We start from the raw sequence: 25,880 nt of genomic DNA on the forward strand, positions 1-25,880 counted from the left end.
TGTCAATATTGACATTTTAACAACAGAGTGGAATACAAAATCTTTCAGTCAGTAGGTTCTTCAGTCAAAATAATTCAGGTTTCAAGTGTTCATCGGGACATGACCGGTTGTCTCAGTCCAGGACTTGGTCGCAGTGATTCATGTCATGCTCTTGATGGCTGAGATATGTCACACGCTGATTAATCGGAGACACTAAATGTCACTTTCCATTTTCGTCACTACTGGAGGACTCCCAAGTCAGTGAAATACAGAGAAGATTGTCCTGCTTGCTGTGCTAAGAATCGAGTAATTTCTTTCTCTCGTGCTATGAATTTGGCACCTTTAAAAATACTTTTAAAATAAATCTACCAACAGAGAAGAAGACTCAGCTAGAGAAGAGTGTTCCACACAGTTGTACCATTTAGCTGATGAATTAATAGACATAGGAATACCAAGAGGAAAAGCCAACTGTAAATGTTGTTGGAACGTTCATTATCTTTTAACATTTTCCCATCAAAGAGCAAATTGCCTACAATTAAAAGTGAAAAAGCTACTGGAGTTTGATATTATTCATCTAGGCACAAGAGATTTTTCTAGGTACTGTTTCTCTCTAATTTGAGAGGTTCTTTAAGGCCAAATGTGGAGATTTTAAGGTACAAACAGAATGTTAATCTTTTAAAAACAGACAAGTACTCAATTGATCAGGCAAATACCTCTCATTTAAAAAGGCAATACACAATGGGGAGCATGATGTGCATAGACAGAAGAAGACAAACTGGCAAAAAAATTGAATTCTGTGAACCATTTCACCTTCAGAACCAAGCAAAGGTTGTAGATAACTAAGCATTGGTTGCCACCGTGAGTTAAAATTAAGTTCAGACACATGCATTACATCCAATTAAACTATAAGGCTTCTCAGGGCAAATTTAGGAAGAAGCAAACAAATAAACATAAAAGGTGGAAGACTTCCAAAATAAATAAAGAAACTAATACAAAATAAAAGCTAGATGCATTGTGATTTTTAAGTGGTAGGTTGAACCTAATAGTTTTTTTTTAAATATTTACTTTCAGAACAAAGCATTCTTCTTGCACATTCAAAGGCATAAGTTGTTCAAAAATGGGCTAGCAGATATTAAGGACCCTGGCAGAAGGATTTCCATTTTTTACATACCTAAAGTTTCAAAATAAAAAGCAGTGAATCAGCAGTGAGCATCTGAAAAATCCCTCCCCCAACACTCTCTATGCTAAACGCATATAGGCAGGCCAGGGTGTTGAAAGGTCAGTAGCATACATGCCTCAATAGGTGAGGGTATGTTTACACTATAGTGTTATTTCAAAATATCTTATTTCAAAATAAATAGTTATTTCGAAATAACGTGTCTACACACAAAATGCATTTCGAAAACCTGCTCCTGGGTTCGCATGTGGCCTTTGGTGGCCAGGCTGGCAGCTATCCTGTCATAGATGGCCACGTTCCTCCTCCTAGTGCGGAGATCATGGATGTTGGGGGCCTCCCTTCCAAACCTGAATAAGGTCCATGATCTCCACTCTGGACCAGGAAGTCACTCACCTTCTCCGGGCCCTGGAAGGCTCCTGGGAGCTGGCAGACTGCTCCTGGGGAGCGGTGGAGGGCTGGCTGCCAGTGGCTTGCTGGCTCATGTTTTGGGGCCACTGGGTCAGGGGCAGTGACTGCTGGCTCTGGGCTGGCAGGCTTGAAGCTGGCACAGGCACTTTGGCCAGACTCTACCCCTTTAAGGGCTCTGGGGAAGGGAGGGAGGTAGAGACGTGTTCTTGATTGAGGCTGGAGTGGCCACTAGGGCACCCTGGGAAGGCTGGAGTTCCCCTATTTCAAAATAAATGTCTACACAGCACTTATTTCGAAATAGCTATTTCAAATTTGGTGTTATTCCTTATAGAATGAGGTTTACCAAATTCAAAATAAGCACTCCGCTATTTCGATTTTATTTCAAAAAAGCGGTTTGGCTGTGTAGACGCTAGGAAAGTTATTTCGAAATAAGGGCTGTTATTTCGAAATAACTTTGCTCTGTAGACATACTCTGAGGTCTAGATTTAGCAAAGATTGCTGCAGAAAATAGAAGTTTCCCAATGGCAGAATTTCATCCTAATTGTGACACATTTTATTAATTTCTCCTATGTACAATTGAGTGAATTTTAGTGCTTGCAGGTATTGGATCGTCATGTCTGGATACTGATGTCTTTTACCCACAAAAGAGGTACAGGGTAGGCAGTCATCATGCAATTTTCTCCATGCTGCCAATGGATGCGCCTGGTTTGATTGGATCTCCTCTAGAGCATTATTCAGTTCCTATGCAATGTCAATTATCTCTAGTCACACTGGGATAATAAAAGCTCTTTGAAAGACCAGGTTTTAGGATCAGGAGACGGAATAGAGATTAATTCTGGGGAAAATTCTGCTCTCTTTTACTGAAACAACTTCCCTGATGTAAACTCCACTCATGTAAGTGAGAGCAGAATTCTGCATCCTATTTCAAATGTAGTTGACACATTTCATACTTCTTGTTTAATACGTTCAGTAAGTGAATAAACTTGTAGTTTTATAGCATTCATGTATTTTTCATAGGTTAATTGCTTACATTTGTATATTTCATATGCATACTAGAAATGGTAAACTTTATACCTCATGTACTTACTATAGATTCTAGGTATTTTCTCTCCAGGGACCATGTGGATGAAGTGAGAAGGATGCAAAACAACTCAAAGTATGCATTAATATATTTTTGTGTATGGGTAAGCAGGAAATTATTGCAACAGTTTATCTGTACTGTCAAAACAGTTATCAGTAATTAAGCAAGCTGTCACCAATCTTACATGAAGCTGAAATAATAACCTTGCATGTTTACCTGGCTCCTGACAAAACATGATTGTTCATTTCTTTGGTTGCTCTCTGGAAAGAAATGAATCTGTTTTGAAAGCAATTAAAATTGGTCCATGTCAGCCTGCTTTCCATTTACAATTATTCACAAAAGAATCATGTATTAAACTTCTCTCATTTAAACAATTTGTAATTTTCAGCACTCCCTCCCTCCCAAATAAAATATCTTTGCAGTGTGCACTGGCATATTTGGATTCATCTGCCTGTATGAACTACTCATGGAAGGTAGCAATGCATTGCTTATTACAAAATACAGGATTATGTATTTTGTTTCAGCTACACCAGACTAACACAGCTACATTTCTATCACTATTCTACTTGCTTATTACAGTGGTTCTAAATCAGGGAATCGTGTACCTCTGTAGGCATGCAGAGGCCTTCAAGGGCGTACCTCAACTCATCTAGATATTTGCCTAGTTTTACAAAACATTAGTGAAGTCAGTGCAAACTATAATTTCATACAATGACTTGTTTTTACTCTTCTATATACTATACCCTGAAATGTCAGTACATTATTTACATCCCAATTGATTTATTTTATAATTATAAGGTAAGAATGAGAAAATAAGTACATTTTCAGTACTAGAGTGCTGTGACACTTTTGTATTTTAGGTCTGATTTTGTAAGCATATAGTTTTTAAGTGAGGGGAAACTTGGGAGTATACAAGAAAAATCAGACTCCTGAAAGGGGTACAGAAGTCTGGAAAGGTTGAGAGCCATTGGCCGGACAGATAACTGCATTTACATTCATGGATTCCTGCTTTAATTCTCCTAGGTAAACTTTTCAGTGAGCCCTTCCACAGGCTCACAGAACTGACAGACATCACCTTACACAGTGACACTAAGTACATGATGACACTATAAAATAAGAACATTCTGAGTATAGAAGCATCCAAAAAGAACATTGAGTTACACTCTAAAGTATATGGTCTATCAACTCCCAGCAAGATCCATTAAGCTCCAGACTTTTGCTGTTGAAAACCTATTTACCTGAGAAAGTGATATTTACCCTTGACCTTGGATGAGCACCCTTCCTCCTCACAATTTCTGAATTAGCCCAGGCAATCTTGGACATGCTGTCACCACATAATAGCACAGTGGCCCAATCTCAACAATCATCATCCAGTTTCAAAGGGAAAGAAAATGCAATTTACTGCCAGAAACTACACAGAGAATAAAATTACAGTAAATCAAGTTTTGAAACAAGCAGATTTGGACACTGAGAACCCCATATTTCCCCTCTGTAGTAGCATGGTGCAGCATGGAAGAGAGCTAAAGTAAGGGTATGTCTACACTGCATTCCTCTTTCGAGAGAGGAATGCAAATGCAGCTGAGCGAAATGGCAAATGAAGCGCAGATTTGAATTTCCTGCACTTCATTTGCATAACCGCGTCCCGGGCGCTATTTCGAAATACCCTATTTCGAAAAAAGAAATGCTGTCTAGATGCGGTTATTTCGAAATAAAATCCTTAAGGGTAATTTTGAAAAAAGGGATTCCTGGTCATGTTTGCAGGCTAGGTATATATTGGGGACCCAGTGATCCATCAGTTTTGGAAAAGCCAGCCTGGAACAAGATGGGGTGAGTTGTGCCTTTCTGCCTTAGGGAGCAGCCTACTTTGTCCCTTTCTGTTTTTTGTCTGAGTGTTATCATGCTAGAGTCTAAGAAATAAAGTAGAATTATGTAGCAACCTTCCAGGAAGATTATATATACTCTTTGTTTATGTTGTAAACATAAACAGGGTGGAGAACACAAGTTGTCCTGATACTGGCTGCACAAATGTCAAAAGGACTACACTTCCTTTTTCTCCCCCCTTCCCTTCCCCTTTCCTATTTATTTAGAGTTTTTATATCCCCTACTCATAACTCCGGTCATCTGAAGAAGTGGGCTGTGCCCACGAAAGCTCATGATGCCATTTACATGTCTTGTTAGTCTATAAAGTGCTACAAGATCATTTGTTACTTCCATTAAAATTATTGTTAAATGTTAAATTGTTAAATATAATTAAATGTTAATTTATTGTCAAAGACTGCACATTTAATTCATTATATATTTTCCAAAAAAAGGTAAGGAGGTTCCAATTGTTTTTTTCTGTGACAGACTAACTCGGCTACCCCATGAAACTCTTTAATGGCAGTGATAGACAAGGTTGATGAGGGGTTGTTTGTTTCTTGGCTGGCTTCTTTATCATAAATAATGCATAAAATATTTTTTAAATTTCAATGGCCTATTTTTCACTCTGCAAGCATGTGTTAGCTTAGAGTATTTCAATTTACACAAATAGTATACACAGAATTGTTAAACATGCTGGGGTTCACGTGCAATGAAAATAAATTACTAAAATTGCTTGATTTACAGGCACATAGGTTCATGGAATCATAGAATCACAGAACTGGAAGGAACCTCGAAAGGTAATCAAGTCTAGTCCCCTACACTCTTGGCAGGACCAAGCACCATCTAGGCCATCTCTTATAGGTGTTTGTCTAACCTGCCCTATAAAAATCTCCAATTATAGAAATTCCACAACTTTCCTAGGCAATTTATTCCAGGGCTTAACCTAACAGTGAAGAAGTTTTTCCTAATGTCCAACCCAAACCACAATTGCCTCAATTTAAGCTTATTGCTTCTTATCCTATTTTCATAGTTAAGGAGAATAATTTTTCTCCCTTCTCCTTGTAACACTTGAAATCTGTTGTCACCCTTCAATCTTCTCTTTTCCAGACTAAGCTAACCTTTTTAATCTTCCTTCATAATTCATATTTTCTAGATCTTTAATCATCTCTGGATCTTCTTCAATTTGTCCATATTTTTCCTGAAATGTGACATCCAGACACAATATTCCAGCTGAGGCCTAATCAGCACAGAGTAGAAGAATTATTTCTCATGTCTTGCTTATAACACTCCTCTTAATACATTCCAAAATGATGTTTGCTTTTTTTGTAACAGTGTCACATTATTGACTTCCTGTTTTGCTTGTGATCCACTATGGCCCCTGGATCCCTTTCTTCAGAGCGCCTTCCTAGACAATCATTTCCTATTTTATATCAATCAATGCAGCTGATTGTTCCTTCTTAAGTGGAGTACTTTGCAATTGTCCTTATTGAATTTCTTCCTATTTTACCTCAGACTATTTCTTCAGTTTGTCCAGATCATTTTGATTTACAATGCCATCCTCCAAAGCACTTGTAATGCCTCTCAGCGTGGTGTCCTTCTCCTACATTATAAGTGTACTCTCTATCCCATTCACTAAATTGTTGAAGAAGATATTGATCTGAAGTGGTATCAAAACTGATCCCTGCAGAAACTCAGGACACGTCTACACTACAACGTTAATTCGAACTAAGCTAATTCGAACTAACGGATCCAGAATAAAAAACTAGTTCGAATTAGCGTTTTGCTAATTCGAACTAGCATGTCCACATTAAGTGGACCCTGAACCAGGCTTAAGGATGGCCGGAAGCAGTGCCGGCAGGGCATCAGAGGAGGACTTAGAGCGTGGAGATGCTGTCTCAGGCTAGCCAAGGGCTGTGCTTAAAGGGTCCCGACCCCCACCCCGGACAGACAGTTCTCAGGAGTGCCCCGCTTGCAAAGCAGTCCTGGCTTGGAGTGCCCTGAGTGCCCACACTGGGCACATCACAGCACTCGGCCATCAGCCCGGCTGCACTTGCCGCAGGCTGCCATCTGGGAAGAGGGGGCAATTGGGGGGCTGCAGGAGAGCTTCCACCCCCAGAAGCCCGCAGAGCCAGCCCAGTCCTCCCCATCGGGGGATCGTACCCCATTCCTCCCTCACCTCCTTCCACTTACCCTTCCCTAGCCCCTCTTCTTGATGTACAAAATAAAGATAACGTGTCTTCCAAAATGGAATCTGTCTTTATTGAACAAAACTGGGGGAGACTGGGAAAAGGAGGTGGGACAGGGGAAGAGAGAGGCTGGGAGAGGGGAGGGCAACTAAAATGATCAGGGGTTGGGAACAGGTCCCATATGAAGAGAGGCTACAGAGACTGGGACTTTTCAGCTTAGAAAAGAGGAGACGGAGGGGGGACAGGATAGAGGTCTCTAAAAGCAGGAGTTGGGTGGAGAGGGTGCATACAGAAAAGTTCTTCATTAGTTCCCATAAAGAAGGACTAGAGGACACCAAAGGAAAGGAATGGGTAGCAGGCTTCAAACTAGTAACAGAAAGTTGTTCTTCTCAAAGCAAAGAGTCAACCTGTGGAACTCCTTGCTGCAGGAGGCTGTGAAGGCTAGAACTAGAACAGAGTTTAAAGGGAAGTGAGATCAAGTCATAGAGGTTGGGTCCATGGAGTGGTATTAGCCAGGGGGTAGGAGTGGTGTCCCTGCCCAAGGTTTGTGGAAGGCTGGAGAGGGATGGCACGAGACAAATGGCTTGGTCACTGTCTTCGGTCCATCCCCTCCAGGGTTCCTAGGGTTGGCCGCTGTCGGCAGACAGGCTACTGGGCTACATGGACCTTTGGTCTGACCCAGGACGGCCATTGTAAGCTCAGGGCTCAGGGTCGGGGGTCTCAGTGGACCCCCTTGATTTTCTTGCACACCTGCTCCTGGGTGGCCAGGCTGGCAGCTCTCCTGCCCAAGCCGGCACTTTCCTGTGCCTAGTGCGGAGATAGTGGACGATGTCCATGATGTCCGCACTAGCCCAGGCGGGTGCCCGCCTCTTGCAGTCCCGGGCAAGCTCCTGGGAGCCGCCAGCCTGGTCCCCGGAAGAGGGGGAGGGCTGGGGGGCATCGGGTGGGTGGCTCGATCCGTGCCAGGTACAGGGTCTGCTGGCTGGGTACTGGCAGGCTTGCACCTGGCACGGGCACCGTAGCCAGCCCGTGCCCCTTTAAGGGGTCCGGGGCCGGGAGGGGGGCAGTAGAGTTTCCCTGGTGTTGGCCAGAGTGGCCACCAGGAAACCTGGGGAGGGCTAGCCTCCCACTAGTTCGAATTAAGGGGCTACACACCTCTTAATTCGAACTAGCTAGTTCAAACTAGGCTTAATCCTCGTGGAATGAGGATTACCTAGTTCGAACTAAGCGCTCCGTTAGTTTGAATTAAGTTCGAACTAATGGAGCGCTAGTGTAGCGCCTATGAAAGTTAGTTCGAACTAAGGTCCGTTAGTTCGTACTAACTTTGTAGTGTAGACATACCCTCAGTTGCTATGTAGAGCTGGAAGGGATTTTAAAAAATCATCATGTCCAGCCTACTGTGCTAAAGGAGGACCAAGTAAATTAGATAAGCATCCTTCCCGACAGGCTTTTGTCTAACCTGTTCTTAAGACGATCCAAAGATGAAGATTCCACAATCTTTCTTGGAAACTTATTCCAATGCTTACTTTCCAAAATAGTTAGCAAACTTGTTCCTAACCTAGATATCCCTTGCTTCAAATTAATCACTTCCTGTCTTTCTTCCAGTGGACATGGAGAACAATTAATTACTATCCTATTTATAATAGCACTTCATTGTCTCAGCTCCCCTTCAGTCTTCTTTTCTCAAAAATAAATATAATGAGTTTTTTAAAACCTTTTCCTTAAAGGTCAGATTTGCTAAATCTTTTATCATTTTTGTTGCTCTCCTCTGGCTCACCACCCATCTTTGTGTTATCCACAAACTTATAAGTATGTTCTCCATTCTATTATTCAAATCATAGAATCATCGATCTGGAAGAGACCTCAGGAGGTCATCAAATCCAGCCCCCCACCCAAGGCAGGACCAATCCCAACTAAATCAACCCAGACAGGACTTTGTCAAGCTGAGACTTAAAAATCTCTAGGGATGGAGATTCCACCATCGCCCTAGGAAACCCATTCCATTACTTCATCACCCTACTAGTGAAATAGTTTTTCCTAATATCCAACCTAGATCTCCCCCACTGTAACTTGAAATCATTAATAAAAATATTGACCAGTACAGGATCCATGCCTGACCCCTGTGCAACCCCACTATATATATGTTCCCCTAGTTTGACTGCAAACCATTGATAAATACTCTGAGTATGGTATTTCAACCAGTTGTGCAAACACATTATAGTAATTTAATCTAGATAACATTTCACTAGTTCAGTGTTTCTTAAACTGTGTTTCCAGGGTATACTGGTGTGCCGCAGAGAACAGAGTTCAAAATGGCTGCCCTTAAAAGGGCAGGCAACCTTTATTTTTGCTCAATAACTCCCCACCACCACCACCACTTTTTTTTTTTTTTGCTCAACAAAAAATCCTTGGTGTTCCTCATAAAAAAAATATTGTTTGGTGTTCCTCAGTCTTAAAAAGTTTAAGAAACACTGCACTAGTTTGTTTGATGAGAGTATCATATGAGACTGTTCCAAAAGCCTTTCTAAAATCAAGATATATAATGCTTCCCCTCAACTCATGAGGCTGCTAACTCTGGTCAAAGATATTAATATATTTCTTACTACTTACTCACTGTTTATAACTGAATTTCAGAAGAAACTGTAGCATTTCAATCAAACTTCAATAGACCTTGCTCTGAAATATTTCAAACTGCCAACCTGTGTGGTCTCTGTGGTGGAGGCCACTCAACTGTACAGTTACCTGTCAGGACATATTTTAGCCTTCCAAACTTCTTGCCATGTCTATCGCTACGAGATCTAGATTATAGTCTGCTCAATTACGCTAGTGGATGTCATATATAACTTCACTGATGCCATTTACTCGTGGATGGTATATCAAAATCATTTATAAGCTACCAAAAAAAGAAAAAAATGATGCCTTTTGCTACTCAAGTGATGAACATTTATCTTAGTCAAATATCTGATCCTTTCATTTCCACAGAAATATAAAGCATCTTATTACTGTGTTAAGTGCCTGCCCATTCATTCATACAATTATTCTGTTCATTATAACTATAAATGAAGCCCCCAAAGAGCAATAAAATATCCTCATGCTGTAAGCAGTTATGAGCAGAAGTACTAATTTGAAAAAAGTATTTCTGGTGCAGTCATTATTTGTGTTTTGAAAGTGCAAGATGTTAGGAAAAGGAAACTATCTCCTTAACTGTTGTAAGTCCTGATAGCTCCACTGGGGATTTGGCATGAGTTTTCTTTAATGCCAAACAAAGTTTAACCTATCTAGATCCTCCTTGTTATTTTTCCACTTTCCATGTTTCAAAAATCTAGCTCCACAACCAAAGTTCAGCTCTCCTTTATCCTACAGTAACATTACAATCATAAGACATTGATCTTGGGCATCAGCTGTGAGATCATTATAAGTAATCACATGCTATTAATATTGCATTTGGACTGGGGCATCCCATAAATGGTTAAATCTGGACATCACACATCCATGGGGGGGAAAAGAGATTTGGATCTCACATTCAATTTTATGGACCATAACAAGACCTTGTTCCTGCTGACACAACTCCCATTTTGTTCCTCTAATTTCTTTGAATGGCAAATTGGATAAGGGTTTATCCAATGTTTGTCCAAACCCCCGTTATGTTCATAATTAGTAATGTCGGGCATGCATCTGACGAAGTGGTCTTTGCCCACGAAAGCTTATGCTCCAATAAATCTGTTAGTCTATGTGCCACAGGACGTCTTGTTGTTTTTGCTATATAAAAGCACTGTCAGTAGCATTTCAGACATATCAAGAAAAGGAGCCAGTGTTCTCCTGGGTTTTAGCTATGTGTTTCATTGCCATGCTCTGTAGGAATATGATTCATGACTTTGATATGGTTACTAGCCATGTTTTGTCTGAAATGTTGGGATTTCTTCCCCCTGACTTACAAGGAGGGTAGCCATTTGGTATTTTGTCATTATATTTCTTCTGTTCTAATTTCCCAGCATAAAGATATGTTGCAACTAGTTTGAAGTAATAGCCACTGAAATATAGGATATCTAAAAAGTTTGAGCTAGTCACCCAACCAGGAAGCAAAAACAAAGTAGTACACCTCAAGGAACCAATCAGCTTGTGAGAATAGCTCATAGTGTGAAAGTTAATCTTCCTATGTATTGGGCAAATACTTACACATAATGAGTGTACTGAAAGAAATTAGATTTGCTTCATGAATTTTCATGAACAGAAAATGGAGCTAAATGAATATTAATCATGATGAATATTTCTGTATATAAGAAAATACTATTACAGATGTCAGCCTTATTTTCCTCTGACAGTTGAGTAATGATTTATGGCTCCCTCTGCTATAGCTAGCTTTAATTTCTGCACAAACTCACAGATAGCTACAATTTTTTTTAACACACATGGCCTACTGTGTGGCTGTCAAACAGACATAGTTGTACATTTACAACCTTCAGTTTTTCCCAATGACTCTCCTTTAGAAATATTGCTACGTTTCCAATGAAGTCATTATCTCATTTCTGGGAATTAATATTCCTGTCACTTTTGACGGGGTGCTTCTCTTCAAGAAGAAAGACCTGGTTCTCTTGGGCATTGTTCCAGGATATTTAGACCACTCATTTTTCAGAATCTGTAATGCTGTCAGGATTTCCACATTTTCAGCAATAGCCTGATTTGTTGCAACAACGAAGCAGGCAATAGTTTTAAAGCCAGCTGTGCTTTTTCATGATCTTCAACTTTCCTCAAATATTTACAGTGTTCCTGCATCATTAACATTTAAAGAATGTGTTGACAGGAGGCTGGCAACTACAGGGCATTACCAAGCATATACTGTGCCTACAGCTTGCAGCTCATCAAACCTAGATGGAATCTTCAACATCTTACTAATACTCTAAGTTGGTGGTGTTTCTCTGGGGATTTTAGTAATGTCTTTGTTAATGAAGGAAGTAGGTCATTCCTCCATTTTTCTCTCTGTTCAGCCTTTGTTTTTATTTTATTTTTTATTTAGTAGCTCCTCTATCATAATAATTGTGAGCAAACACCACAGAAAGATACTTAGGAATTCTGTTTTACTCCATCACAATCTTTACCAGAGCCACAAAGTAAATTGTCCAAATGTGTGAAGGGCCTTTTCCAGGACCACCAATGTGGGGTGGGGAGACAAAGAAGGCAATTGACCTGGGACTCAGCAATTCTAGAGGGCCAGGGACTCCCAGCTACCCACACGGCAGCCAAAGTCTCATGCCCTTTAGGACGGCTGTGGGAGCAAAACGCGGCACATAGCAGAGCCCCATGCCACTATGGTCTGACAGAGCCCCACACCAAGTGCTCTGGCCAGCTCTAAGAACTGGCTGAGGAGGGGGTGCCACACCTCTGGGCAATGCTGGGGGTTGGCTGTCCTGGCCTCACCCCTTCTGCCCAAGGCTCCTCCCTCTCCAGGCACATGGTGACCAGTCACCCCCACCCACGTTACCCAGGGGTCCGGCAATCCAGTCAGCTCGCGTGGCCTTTTTTATAGAGCATGTGAACTCTACACGGAATAACAAACCAAAGAAAAGCAAATCCACTGGTAAATTGCAGTGACCTAGACAAGAAGGAGGCTCCCGCAGACTAGTCCCCATTATCTGATTGTTTCTTTCTTTGTGGGCACTCTGTTCTTTTTCACAATGAATTGACCATTAGTGAAGCGGAACTGTGGGCGCTCCCATACTGCAGAGGCTCAGTTTCATAAACTGAGTTCCACTAAACTCAGTCCCTTTACATTTATAACCAGAGTTATATTCTAATCTGCTAGAGATAGCCAAAATCTTATCTATGAAGTCTTCTGTTAGTTCCAGGAGAATATACATCCCATCCTCACTGATGATGTGCCCCTAGTTTTAATCTACTTTAAATGCTGACCAGTAGGTTACTAACAAGGGACAGATAAAGCATCTGCGTAATACAACAGTTTTGCATAGAATGAGTACAATAACGGTATAAGTCTGATACATATCCAGTCATTCCAATAGAAAAATGGCAGAAACTTTTAAAAGCCCTTTTTATGCAGGATTTTGCATCTCTCATAATGATAGTTATTAGACAAACCTCAAGCCTATGGAACTTTTAAGGTGAGTGTCCTATATAATGAAAATAAATGTATACCATCAGGTGACTGTAGTATTTAAACAAGCCATCTTTGAGTGACATAAGTTACAGAACTGCTAAGCAACGGTAAACAACACACCCACCTGGTTCTTCTAATGGTGAATAACAGGACATTTTTAAATATAGCACAATGTCTGATGGTGAGCAAGAGTTTCTGCTGAGTAACTTTTAATAGTTACATGGAGCCTCAATGTTTCACTCTAGGCATCTTTTTGCCCACATTTCTCCTTTTACAAAGGAGAGGAATATACCTGGGAGAATAGACACCAGACAAGCTGAGATGCCCAGCAAATTGAGAGCAACATAAGGTGCCTTTACTAAACTAAGTGCTATCAACTAAAGTATCCCAGCTCTATTTCCTCTCTTACATTATTCCAGAATATTGACAGATCACAGAAAGGTTTTCTATCGTTACTATCTGTATAACTCCTTTGCTGAGAAACTGATATCTGATTAATTTTATTATTCCTAGATCTGTTCCTTGTGCATTGAAATCAATTTTTCTCAGTTAAACACATAATTTATCAACACCTGATTTTTTCCTTTGTCCAAAAACAGGTTTTGGCAATAACAGAAGTTAATCATATCGAAAGAGCAGTCTGTGTTTCAGGCATGCAAAAGCATCAGTCTGTAAAGGCAAGTTGAATGCATGTCTCCCAAGTGGCTTTTTGAATACTTTACAGTGCCATATTAAAACACGGGCTATTTATGTCCATACAAGAGCTGGGTCTAAGATACAAAATTCAGAACCAGATGTCCATCCTCCCAAAGGACAGGAGTATGCAAACATTGGGTTTCATTTAGGGCTCTCAAGTGATTAAAAAATGTAATCATGATTAATCACATGATTACACAATTTAATTGTGTTTAATCGCGTGTACTGCTCCTTTGAAATGCTGTGGCGGCTTTTCAAAGGGGCAGCACTGTGGAAGCCCGGGATCAGATGGAGTCCTCTGCTGACCGCAGACTCAATGCAGCTGCCCCTCTGAAATGCAGCAGTGGCATTTCAAAGAGGCAGTGTTGCATGGAGCCCGGGATCAGCTGGCGTTCCCAACTGATCCAGGCTCAGTGCAGGACTGCCCTTTTGAAAGGCTCCTCCAGTGTTTCCAAGGGGCAGAACCACGAGAACCCGGGATCAGCTGGAGTCCCCAGTGCTCAAAGGGGCAGTGCATTAGGGGCTGGCATCAGCTGGAGTTCTCAGCTGATCCCCGGCTTTGCGTTGCGCTGCCCCTTTGAAGGGCCACTCCGGTGCTTCAAAGGGGCAGTGCAACATTAACACCTGTGATTAATGCATTAAAAAAGTTAATGCATTAATTCTGCCCTGCATTAATCGCAGGCATTAACGCACATCAGTTTCATTTGGATCAATCACTGAGATGGGGTGGGGGAAAGAAACACACAATTTAGAGCCAGACATCAGTTCAGATCACTTCATGCAATGTTTGGATCCAGGATTTTGGTTTGGGTCAGTACTTCACATTGAAGCTATGGTTTTAGTCATGCTTATTAAGGGAGCATGTCTGCAAACTTTATGCAATACAAATTAAGGGGGGAATCTTTATATTGCTATTTGCCATTTCCTTTTTTGTGCTCCATTTTGAGCACATTTTTGCAGTGCAAAAACCCTAAACATGATATCGGAGGAAAAACAAATTCACATTCTAACGTGATGCACTTGCCCTTTACTTACATCAGTACCTTACAGGAATAAGAACACTGTACTAAATGCAGAGTAGTTTAATCCACAATGTACATGTAATCACATTTTAAGATGATCTCCCAGTTCAGCAGGAGCATTAGCCCAGCCAGCTATGCCTGCAGAATAAATTCTATGCTACAGATATCAATTACAGGCACTATTCATTTCATCCAAGTTATATCTTACCTTAATAAAAATGGGATAGGTTATGCAATATCAAAGAGCGAGGGGCATATAATCTTTATTGTTTCATTCTCAAAGACTGATGCTGAATGCAGGTCGAAACAGTGGAACTTTAATAAAGTACACTGCTCTGACAATGTGCCTGAGTTGCTTTCAACCAATCTCTCTGCAGTCTCCATTTTTCTGGTGTATCAGTGCACTCACTGCCGAGGATTCCACTGGGCAGGCTGGTGCCTAAAGTTAGTCATTGTAACTCTGAGCCTAAGTACCTTTTGTGGATCTAGCTCCAAATCTGTATTTGGATGTTTTCTATACATATTTCTAGACTATCTAGAAGTAAAATCTGCAAGTGGAAGAGTCAATACATTCAGACACTCCGTGATATTTTGGTGATGAGAACCATAAAAGTACATATATGTAGACAAATGTGCCCTAGATAGATTCTGATGACCATGTGGTATGAGCCAATTGCTTGGACACCAGGAAGTAGAGTCATGGCAACTATTTTGTTTTGGTCTCTTATCATTAAAACTTCTTATTTGTGTTTTTGTTAATATGACGTGCTCAGAGGCAACTGTTTCAATGGGGCTACAGCTCCTTTTTGTAGACAGCTCCTTTTTGTGTAGACAGCTCCTTTTTGTGCAAACCCCCCCTCTTGCACGAGAACAGTTCTTCCTCATTTTTTCAAGAACGGCTCTTGCACAAGAGAGGGGTTTTGCACAAAAAGGAGCCATCTAGGTTATGTCTACACTACAGGCTTCTTGTGCAAGAAGTCTTTTGTGCAAGAGTTTTTGCACAAAAACTTCTTGTGCTAGAGCACATCCACACCTCAAAGCACATCGCAAAAGCCATGTGCTTTTGTGCAAGAGAGCGTCCACACTGCATGGACGCGCTTGCGCAAGAAAGCTTTAATTGCCATTCACAGAATGGCCATCAGAGCACCTGTGCTTTTTCCCATAGGGATTTCTTGCTCAAGAAACCCCTGCAGAGTATCCACACTTGCCTTGTTGCACAAGAACTCTTGCGCAAAAAGGAGTTATGCTTTGTAAAAGGAGATTTACCTACACTGTAAAAAGCCCTCTGTTCTGCCGTTTTACTGCTGATTTACTTGCACAAAAGTGCATTTGAGATATGGACGCTCCGCAGTTTTTTGCGCAAAAACGTCCGTTTTTTCACAAAAACCTTGCAATGTAGACATAGCCCTACACAGCTCCATTTTGCGCAAAAGCCTCTTGCACAAAAATGGCCCCTAATTAATTATGTAAATGAAGCATGGAGGCATTCTACTCTGCACTTCATTTCTATAAGCTTTTGCAGAAGAAGTGTGCAGTATATGCATAGCATGGGAGTTAGGTTGAGGGAAGTTAAGGTGGAGGGGAATTTAGGATGGAGGATTAGGGGATTCTTAGAATTAGCCTTAAAGACGGCATTATGGAGGGAGAAACTATACTTAGATGTGGTTTCTTAAAAGATTCTGTTTAAAATAAAAGATTAACTTTCTTTGAGTATTTGAGTGTTTTCACATATGTTTCAGGGTGAGAAATTGAAAGGGTTGAAGTCCTATTGCCTGAACACTGGATTCAGGCGCTACAAACAGATGTATTAATCCTGTCACTGACACAGATTCCTTTTATAGCTTTGGATAAATTCCTGGCTTCTTTGCTTTGGTGTCCTTTTCTTAAAATATAGTTAATTCTCACTTAACATGCAAAAGGTGATGAGAACCAATGTTTGTAGAACACTTTAAGAAGAAGAAAACCACTATTATAATACATATGAAATATTATGGCCTTGTGCAAAGAAACAGGATAGCATTAGAATGTATTCTAAAGAAAGAACTAGGCCAATTCTGTCTGAGATATACCAGCCAAATCCACTGAAATAACTGAGGATGAGGCAATGTAATTGACAGCACAACCATCACTACCATTTTGCTAATTGGTAGTGTGATTCATTTTTTGCCAATGATGCCTCAAGTCTAGATATAAGATATGAAATTCCATAACTTAGTTAATAGTTTAAAAGATAGAAAAATCCCTGAATGGTATATTGTTTTTTATAGACATAGCATACTATACAATATAGTATAGTATAGCCTTTCATCTCCAAACCTGATGAATAAGTAAATTCAGCTCATCAAACAGCCATCAGATATGTAAGCTGATGCCTTCATTGGGCTTCATAATGTGTAATAACAAAATCATTACTAGTACCATTTAGAGACTTCACAGAGGGGTGGAGATAGAGAACAATCCTTTCTAATTAAAGATTTGAGGTTTACCAGCAGAGGATGGGGAGAAGTCTGCTCTGTTGCTGCTTGTTTCATATTCAGATTAATCACTTTACTCTCCAGAGCTGAGAAGCTGACATCTTTCCTCAGCACCAAGTTCAATGACAGATTAAAAGAAACACTCTGGCCTCACTATTACCATTGTATATTTTCCCACAGATTCTATTATTTTATTTTAACACTAAGCTTTCTTTCAAACCATAAAACTGTTCTTTTTACAAGTTTCATTAGTCATTTTATTCCTTTCATAAGCAGGAAAGCTAGTAATCAGTCATTTCTGCAACTGAAAGGAATCTAAACAGGCTTAATTTCACTTCCAGATAATAAATTCTGATGGTTTCTTTCTGTAAGTTTGCTAATGTGTCTCTAAAAGTGTCAGCTTTGCCAAACAAGCACTGTAAACACATTTCTGAACTAACTCCATATTATACAGCTGTATCTCAGATGCAACTTGAAGTATACCCTTTGAAGTGCATATTTTAGGTCAACTTCTGTCCTCCACTGCATCCATGACTTCCATGTGGTTGCCTGGGTTAAGCAAAGGGCTGAATTTGGGACCAAATGGGTAAGCACTGTGACTGTGTCATAGTTAATGTGTATCCCAAAATACACATTAGATAGTGAGCTATTCTTGGAGGTGTGTAAAAAAATATATTTAGATAGAGGTTCACTTCCACTGAGCTTTGAGATACAATTGGGATGTACACTTCTGTCACACCTCAGAGCAGCTGGACAGGTGTGAGACTAACTGAGGGCCAGCTTAAACTTAGCAAGTTTCCGAGTATGCACCCTTCAGCACACAGTGTAGAAGTGTATATCTCAAAGAAAGAAGTGGCAGTATCCCAAAATAAGGTTTTGCCTTGACCAAGTACCTATACGTTATTTGTTTGGAGTTCTGTTTATTTCAGGGAGAGTTGTTTGAGTACTTTTAAATACTTTGGAATCATTCACTATATTTCTGCTATTAACATTTTCAATGTATATATATTTCAATAAAGGAAAATAACTATTAAATATTTTGAAAAACCACTATTTTTCTTTCTTGAAGAGAGGATTTTCTCAAAAAAAAAGCACTTTTGCTACTGTAGCATAACTCGTTTCAGGATTTCCCCAAGGTTACCAAGGATATTGGGACATACCAGGGAAGGTGCACCTATGGGATGCAAAGCAATTTTTGAAAGAGATGAACTATAAGAAGAGGCATGGAGCATTCCATAGCAGTTACTAAGCAAACTCAGTAATGTTGGAGCAGGAAATATGTCTAAAAGAGTAGAGCGTAAAGTAAGATCATTAGTTATGAGAGATACTCACAGGCCTATATATTATAGTTTGTCAGTGATACCTTTATCATTACTGTTTTACCTTTTTTACACCTTGGCTTGCTTGCCACTAAAAACCCATTGTTTACCCAAGTGCAAGAGTTCAAGAATTTTATTTACCCCTCAACCAAAATGACTTGGCTGTCACAGTAGGAAAAATAAAATGCTGAAGAACCTTTAAGACTTCCTTAGGTTTGCATTCCCATATAGCAAGATACATGAAGATAAAACCAATTATCAGTAACTTTAAGACTAACCCCCTCTTCGTTTTTTTGCAGGGATTACTGCCCACCAAAAGAGGATCATCAATGCAAATCAGAATGCTCTAGTAGAAAACTAGCACGTTTCAATTAGTGTGAACCAGTGGGTAATAAATCAAGGCCTGATAGCTCTCCAATAAAGGCCTTTACTTTGCATCTTTCAGGCCTGGTCTACATCACAGTGGAAGGCTGACTTAAGATATGCAACTCCAGCTACATTCATTATGTAGTTGGAGTCAACGTATCTTATGTCTCATTTCTGTACCGTCCACACAGCAGGAGGTCAATGATCTTCCCTTACTCCTTATGAGTTGTAGTAGTACCTACACCCAGGGGTGCATCCTCTGAGTTCGATTTAGCATGTCTTCACTAGACCCGTTAAATTAAACCCTGGATGATTGAATATGGCAGCATCAATCTTCTGCATAGCATAGACATGGCCTCAGAAAAAAATAGATAGATCTAAAGTCAAGAGGACTTTGGAGCAGCTAAACAGTCAAGAATTATTGTAATGTATTTACTAATTGGAAATAGGATGTAGGCAGCTGCAATTATCTGAAAAAATATAAGTGAGACTTCTGTCTGCAACATCATAGGTGAATATTTGTGAAGCTTAATCAACAGCCAAAGAAGAAACCCTTTCAACTTGATCAAAATGAGTTTAAAATCTTAGCAGTAGCTTGTAGCAATACATCTCACCATGGTCTGTAACAAAAAAAAGAGCCTGAACAGATTTGTGTGTGTGTGTGAGACAAGTTAAATCATATGATGGGTTTCTCATGTGTGCAAACATCCATTAGGGATAGATTAAGTCTTCTCTCCTAAGGAAAAAAAAATCAGATTACATTTTCTTCAATACATGTGGTGGTTCTGTAACATATTTTCTGGTTGAGTAGGGAGAGTTTAGGTAAACACACATTAAGTGCTTGAAGCATAAGAAAGATACAGAAAGGTGAGATGAATTGTGTTATTTTTTCTCCACCTTTAAATGAATAAGTTCACACTTTATGCAGAAGCCATCACATTGAGTGATCATATTTGTAATCACGTTAACAGACATTTTATTCCCTTCCACACTTGGTGCCAAACTGAAAAACCAGAAAACATTTTCAGTTTATTTCAAAATCAAAACTGACTTTTCACATTTCTGAAACAAAAAATTGTTTCAGATCAAAAGACCCACCTAAAACCTAAATAAAATACTTTCTTTTTTAAACATAGCTAAATTTTGAAACAAAAAATAAATATTTAATTATGAAATGATCAAAACAAACAGTTTTGTCCATAAAAACCATTATTTTAACAAAAAGTCAAAACAATTTGCTAAATTTGACCCGAATTCACAAATAGTTTCATAATTCCCCAGAAAGAAACCACACTTGAAGCAAATTTACTATTCACTAAAAAAAATCACCCAGCTCTAACACAAAAAGATATTTTCCAGATAGGTAGATAAGGTTATTACAAAGGCAACATTTCATCCAGCACTGATATACAGACAGCTCCAGGGTGGAACAGTATTTCCTGAACAGTGCACAGCTGCATTATACAGTAAGGGCAGGCAAACGGGTCTCTGCAGCCTGGATCTGACCCACCAAGCAGGTGGCTCTGGGCTGTGGACACTCTGCCACTCCCCTGCCCACAGGCCAATCAGAGCCTGGGGGCAAGAGGAGCACTTAAAGTATCTCGCTCCCTGCCCCCACCCTACAAGCACCACACAGCCCTTGCAAGGCAGGGGCAGGGAGTACATGATCTCTCCTCCCACTCGGCAAGGGGCATGCACTGCTTTTACTCTAAGCGCCGTGCATCCCTTGCAGGGCAAAGGCAGGAAGAAGAGACTTCACATGCTCCTACCGCACCCAGGCCCTAATGGGCCTGCGATTGGGGACAGCTTGCAAAGTCTCCTCCTGCTCTGCAAGTGGGTGGGTGCCTAGAGGGAGCCATCCATCAGCTGTTCAGAACAGTTGGCAGTTCTCTCTTGGTGGGGGGGAGGGCAGATGCAAAGACCTCAGTGCTCTCCCAACCCCAGGCCAATCAGGGTCTGTGGGAGGGGGAGCTCAGAAGTGTCCTGATCCTACGTCTTTCACCAGAGGCCCCATCCCTTCTGGGGCAGCCCTGGGCCACTTAAAAAATTAGTGAAGTGGTCCCCCATCTAAAATTATTGCCCACCCCTGCTATATAAGCTTATGACAGGAGATAAAACTGAAACAATTTATTTAGCAATGTGAGCTGAGAATGCACTTTGCCAAGGTATTGAACAGATCCGTTATGTAAAGCCCTTTCTAATGACAGGGGGAGTTTTATGTCTCCTCTAATATCTATCACTTTCACAGCTTAGTGCTCCCTAATTCCAAAGGAAGGCTTCATTGCCAACCCAGAGAGGAAATTATGGGATTCCCTAGCTGTAGCACACCAGGCAGTGAATAACTTTAATCTAATATATAAAGCTGAATGTTTGTTTGTGCCTAATAACTTGGACACTATAAAAGCTACCACAACCAAACTTTTCATAGGATAACCTTTTATCTAGGAGAAGGTTTTAAGGTACTGTGTGAGGGAAGAGATGAGAGATGGACGCCTTTCCCCAGGGCAGCACGGAGCTTGGCAGTGCGGGGAGAAGCAGCTTCCCTGGGGAAGCTCACTAAGGCCGGTGGAGGGATAACCTGTCATTCAGAAGAAGGTTTTAAGGGACTATGGGAGGGAAGAGATGAGAAACTGATGCCTCTCCCTGGGGCTGCACAGAGCTTGGCAGTGCGGGGAGAAATGGCTTACTGGGGAAAGCGGCGGTGATAGTCACTCACTAAGGCTGGCAGAGGGACAAGGAAGTGGAAGGCGGGCTCAGGAGCCGGTGGCAGGTGCGCGACTCCCTTCCTCCTCCCTCCCCTCAGGCTCCTCACCTCAGGTATATCAACCGTCAACTTATATTTCAACTTATATTTCAACAGTGACTCTATTTTTCAGTAACTCACTTTAATTATTGATCCAATTATATTATTTTTCCTAAAAAAATGTATCAATACACAACAAATTGCATTTTTAGACCATTTTACAAAAATATTATGCCACTAAAAAAAAGGCAATTAGGAAGAAAGACTACAGGTGCAAAAAGAATGGCTTTATCAAGAGCACCTGAACATGTAGAAGAGCGGCAGATTTGTCTAGACAAGCAACGTGTAATACAAACAGAATTAAGGGCATCCAAGAATCAAGACCAGAGACAGACATGGCTCAAAAATCTGTAACTTACAACTGCAGCATCTAGAGCAGCCAAAAGTGTGGAACAGAGGCAGGTTTGGCTTGATAACCAATGTATAATACAAGCAACTTCAAGAGCTACACGCTGGTCAATACTACAAGGCAAGTCATTTTGTTATAATCTGACTGGTAATTATGAAAATTGGCCTCAATTTGATATCAGGCGAATGAACAAAGTATGTTTACATTGTAGTGCTCTAAAGTGGATTGGAGGAACATCAGGCATGTGCTGTTTGAGTGGTAAAATTAGCGTACCAATACTCCAACCTCCTCCGGAACCGCTACAATCATTGATGTCAGGATTAACATCCAGATCGAAACATTTCTTGCAAAATATCAGAAAGTACAACTTATGCTTCCAAATGACATCTTTCAGTACAAGCAACGAAATATGCGAGCCAGGTTTCATGCCTACTTTTAAAGTTCAAGGCCAGGTGTATCATCATATAGGATCATTGTTGCCACTTCCAAATGAAGAGCATCGATTTCTTCAGATTTATTTTATGGGTGATGAAAATCAAGAGACAAACCAACGCTGCAGTAACATTTCTGGTACAAACCCAGACATCATTTTGGACTTACAACAAATGCTTCACCAACATAATGACTATGTACATATTTTCAAAACTGCTATTCAGAGGTTGACTTCTGATGAATACAAAGTGGTCATTCGAGCGGACAAAAGACCTGCTAGAGAACATGAGTGACGATTTAATCAACCTTTGATAAATGAGGGGGCGATTGTCATCGTGGGAAATGAATTTGAGAGATGCGATATCATCTTGGAAAAAAGAAACAATCAACTGCAGAAAGTGGCAGAAACTCACAGATCTTATGATGCATTACAATACGCTCTCATTTTTTGGCAAGGAGAAGATGGTTATCATTTTCAAATTATGCAGATTGATCCAATAACAAAAATCCTTATCAATAGAAAAAAAGTATCAGCAATTAAATTTTATGCTAACGGCATAATGGTGAGTGCAGAAAATGTTAATCACATTCTGAGGTGCTGTCAACTCTTCCATCAGTTTGTCATTGATATGTATGCCAAGATTGAGAGTGAATGATTACTGTATATTCGTTTAAATAAAAAAAACCCTTAGAGTGGATGCATAAATTCACCTGAGAGATGCAATGGCTAATGACGGGAATGCAAACAACCTTGGTCAGTAAGTAATTCTACCATCAACATTTACTGGAAGCCCACGGTATATGCACAAATATACGCAAGACATTATGACATATGTCAGAAAATATGGTAGACCTATTTGTGATGTTCACTTGCAATCCTAAATGGCAAGAAATTCAAGCAGAGCTAATGACTGGCCAAACTTACTAAGATCAGCATGATTTATCAGCAAGAGTCTTTAGGCTAAAACTTATAAAGCTTATGGATACCATTACCAAGGGTCATGTATTTGGACAAACTCGATGTTGGATGTAGTCTATCGAATGGCAAAAGAGAGGCCTACCACATGCCCACATATTAGTATGTATGAAAGAAAAAATTAGGCCAGATCAAACAGATAGCTTTATTAGTGCAGAACTACCTGATCCTGAACAAGATCCTATTCTGTTTGACCTAATTGTGAAAAACATGATACACAGTCCATGCGGTAGTATCAGTCCTATTCTCCCTACATGGTACATGGAAAGTGTGCCAAAAAATACCCACGAAATCTTCTTCGAGAAACTCAAAACAGAAGAAGATGGATATCCTCTCTATAGAAGGACAAAAGTAGAAGATGGTGGTTTTACAGCTAAAATCAAGATAAAATTAATAACTCTTATCAAGAGATTGAAATCAACAAGTGGGTTGTACCATACTGTCCATTACTTTCTCGGATTTTTGCGGCCCATATCAATGTTGAGTATTGCAACTCAGTGAAGTCAATTAAGTACATATGCAAATATGTAAACAAAGGCAGTGACCAAGCGAAATTTGGCTTAGAAAGAGATGGAGCAGCAATCGATGAAATTCAACGATACATAATGGGTAGATACATCAGCAACAATGAGGCAGTTTGGCGAATTCTTGTTTTTCCAATACATGAATGACATTCATCGGTAATGCATTTGGCTGTACATTTGGAAAATGGTCAACGTGTTTATTTCACAGAACATAACTTACAGAAGAGAATCAATGAACCAAGTAACACAACATTGACTGCATTTTTTTTACTCTGTCAACAAGATGACTTTGCCAAGATGCTACTATATTGTGATATTCCATAGTACTACACTTGGAACCCATCACGAAAAGTTTTTAAATGCAGAATTCAAGGAACCACTGTACCTGGGTGGAACGGTGTGAAATGTACAGACGCTATTGGTTATGTCTATACTGTGCATCCAAATAATTTTGAATATTTCTTTCTATGGATTTTGCTACATACTGTCAGAGGTCCTACTTCTTCTGAAGCTCTTAGAACTGTCAATGGACAAATATGTTCAACATTTCGTGAGGCTTGCCAAATTAGAGGCCTGTTTGAAGATGATTCACACGATTGGAATGACACGATTCTCGAAGCTGCTGTTTCTCAGTCACCTGCAAAATTAAGAAATCTTTTCACCATTCTGATCACCACTTGCGGATTGTGTAATCATAATCAGTTGTGGGAAACTCATAAAGAAAGCATGGCCGAAGACATTTTAATGCAAGCTCGCAGACAAAATCCTGGAGTGGATTTGGTATGCAAATCTGATATTTTCAATCAATCACTGATCCTCCTAAAAGACAAACTTCTGGAAATGATTGGTAAAGATTTGAAGCAAGTAGGTCTTCCCACACCTCAAAGAGATGTGGGTGATCAATTAAGCAGAAAAATGGTAAGAGAAACTAATTATTATGTAGAAAATTTGGATCAATATATATCAACAAATGAACCACTATGGTCAGTGATCAAAGACATGCTTCTAATGCTATCTTAAACTTGGTTTATAAAAAACCAGAGGAATATTTTTTCTTGATGCACCAGGTGGAACAGGAAAGACATTTGTCATAAATTTACTTTTAGCCAAAATCAGGAAGCAATCAAAAATTGCAATTTCAATGGCTTCTTCTGGTATTGCTACTACTTTACTTCATGTGGGTCACACTGCTCACTCAACTCTCAAATTATCTCTTAATCTTTCACATACTGAAAATCCTCTATGCAATATCAGATCAAGCTAAGGTGCTACAAAATTGTGACCTTATCATCTGGGATGAGTGTACAATGGCTCACAAACACGCATTGAAGACTCTAAATCGAACTCTTAGAGACCTGCGAAATAACCAGGCAGTTATGGGTGGAGTTGTTGTACTCTTAGCAGGTGTTTTGACAAACACTGCCTGTCATTCCAAAAGGAACAATGGCCAATGATTTTAAACCTTGATTAAAATTTTCGTACCTATGGAGATGTGTGAAGACTAGAACTAAAAACCAACGTGAGAGTTCAATTGCACGGTGATGTGTCTGCTGGACAATTTGCTCAACAGCTGCTAACACTTGGCGATGGAAAAATACCAATTGATCCGACAACTAGACTCATCAAAATTCCAAAAAACTTTTGCAATAAAGTAGAATCTCCTGAAGCATTAGAAAACCGTGTGTTTACAAACATTCAACATCATTTCAACAATCATAAATGGCTTTGTGAATGTGCAATTCTTGCTCCTAAAAATATCAGCGTGAATGCCATTAACCTATGAATACAACAACAGCTTCCTGGAGAAGCCAAAACATACAGGTTGGTTGAAACAGTTGTAAATAGAGACCAAGCAGTGTATTATCTCATCGAATTTCTAAACTCTCTTCAACCTACTGGGATGCCGCCTCACAATTTAGTGCTTAAAATTGGTTCTCCGATTATTCTTCTCAGGAATCTGGATGCACTAAGATTATGCAATGGTGTGACGGGGCAGCACCCGAGCCCCGCAAAGACTGAGCGCCGTCCCCGGCATGCTGGGGAGAAGCGGCGGCTCCGCGCCGGCTCCTGCTCTGTGCGGCTTGTTCTGCCGCGGGCGGGGCCGAGCGCGAGCCCA

At 40.2% G+C, this 25,880-nt stretch overlaps 1 long non-coding RNA gene across 1 annotated transcript in view; it reads right to left on the minus strand.

Annotated features, from left to right (window-relative positions):
- Window positions 1-19,817: 19,817 nt before the first annotated feature.
- The window catches only part of LOC142827255 (uncharacterized), a 69,028-nt gene continuing 62,965 nt past the window's right edge, over window positions 19,818-25,880 (minus strand). Inside the window, exon 4 of the long non-coding RNA XR_012901855.2 lies at window positions 19,818-24,401. This is a non-coding gene — a long non-coding RNA (uncharacterized LOC142827255). The remainder of the gene's footprint in view (window positions 24,402-25,880) is intronic.

The sequence above is a fragment of the Pelodiscus sinensis genome, chromosome 2 (assembly GCF_052426305.1).
Source record: "Pelodiscus sinensis isolate ZL-2025 chromosome 2, ASM5242630v1, whole genome shotgun sequence".
Classification (NCBI taxonomy): Eukaryota; Metazoa; Chordata; order Testudines; family Trionychidae; genus Pelodiscus; species Pelodiscus sinensis.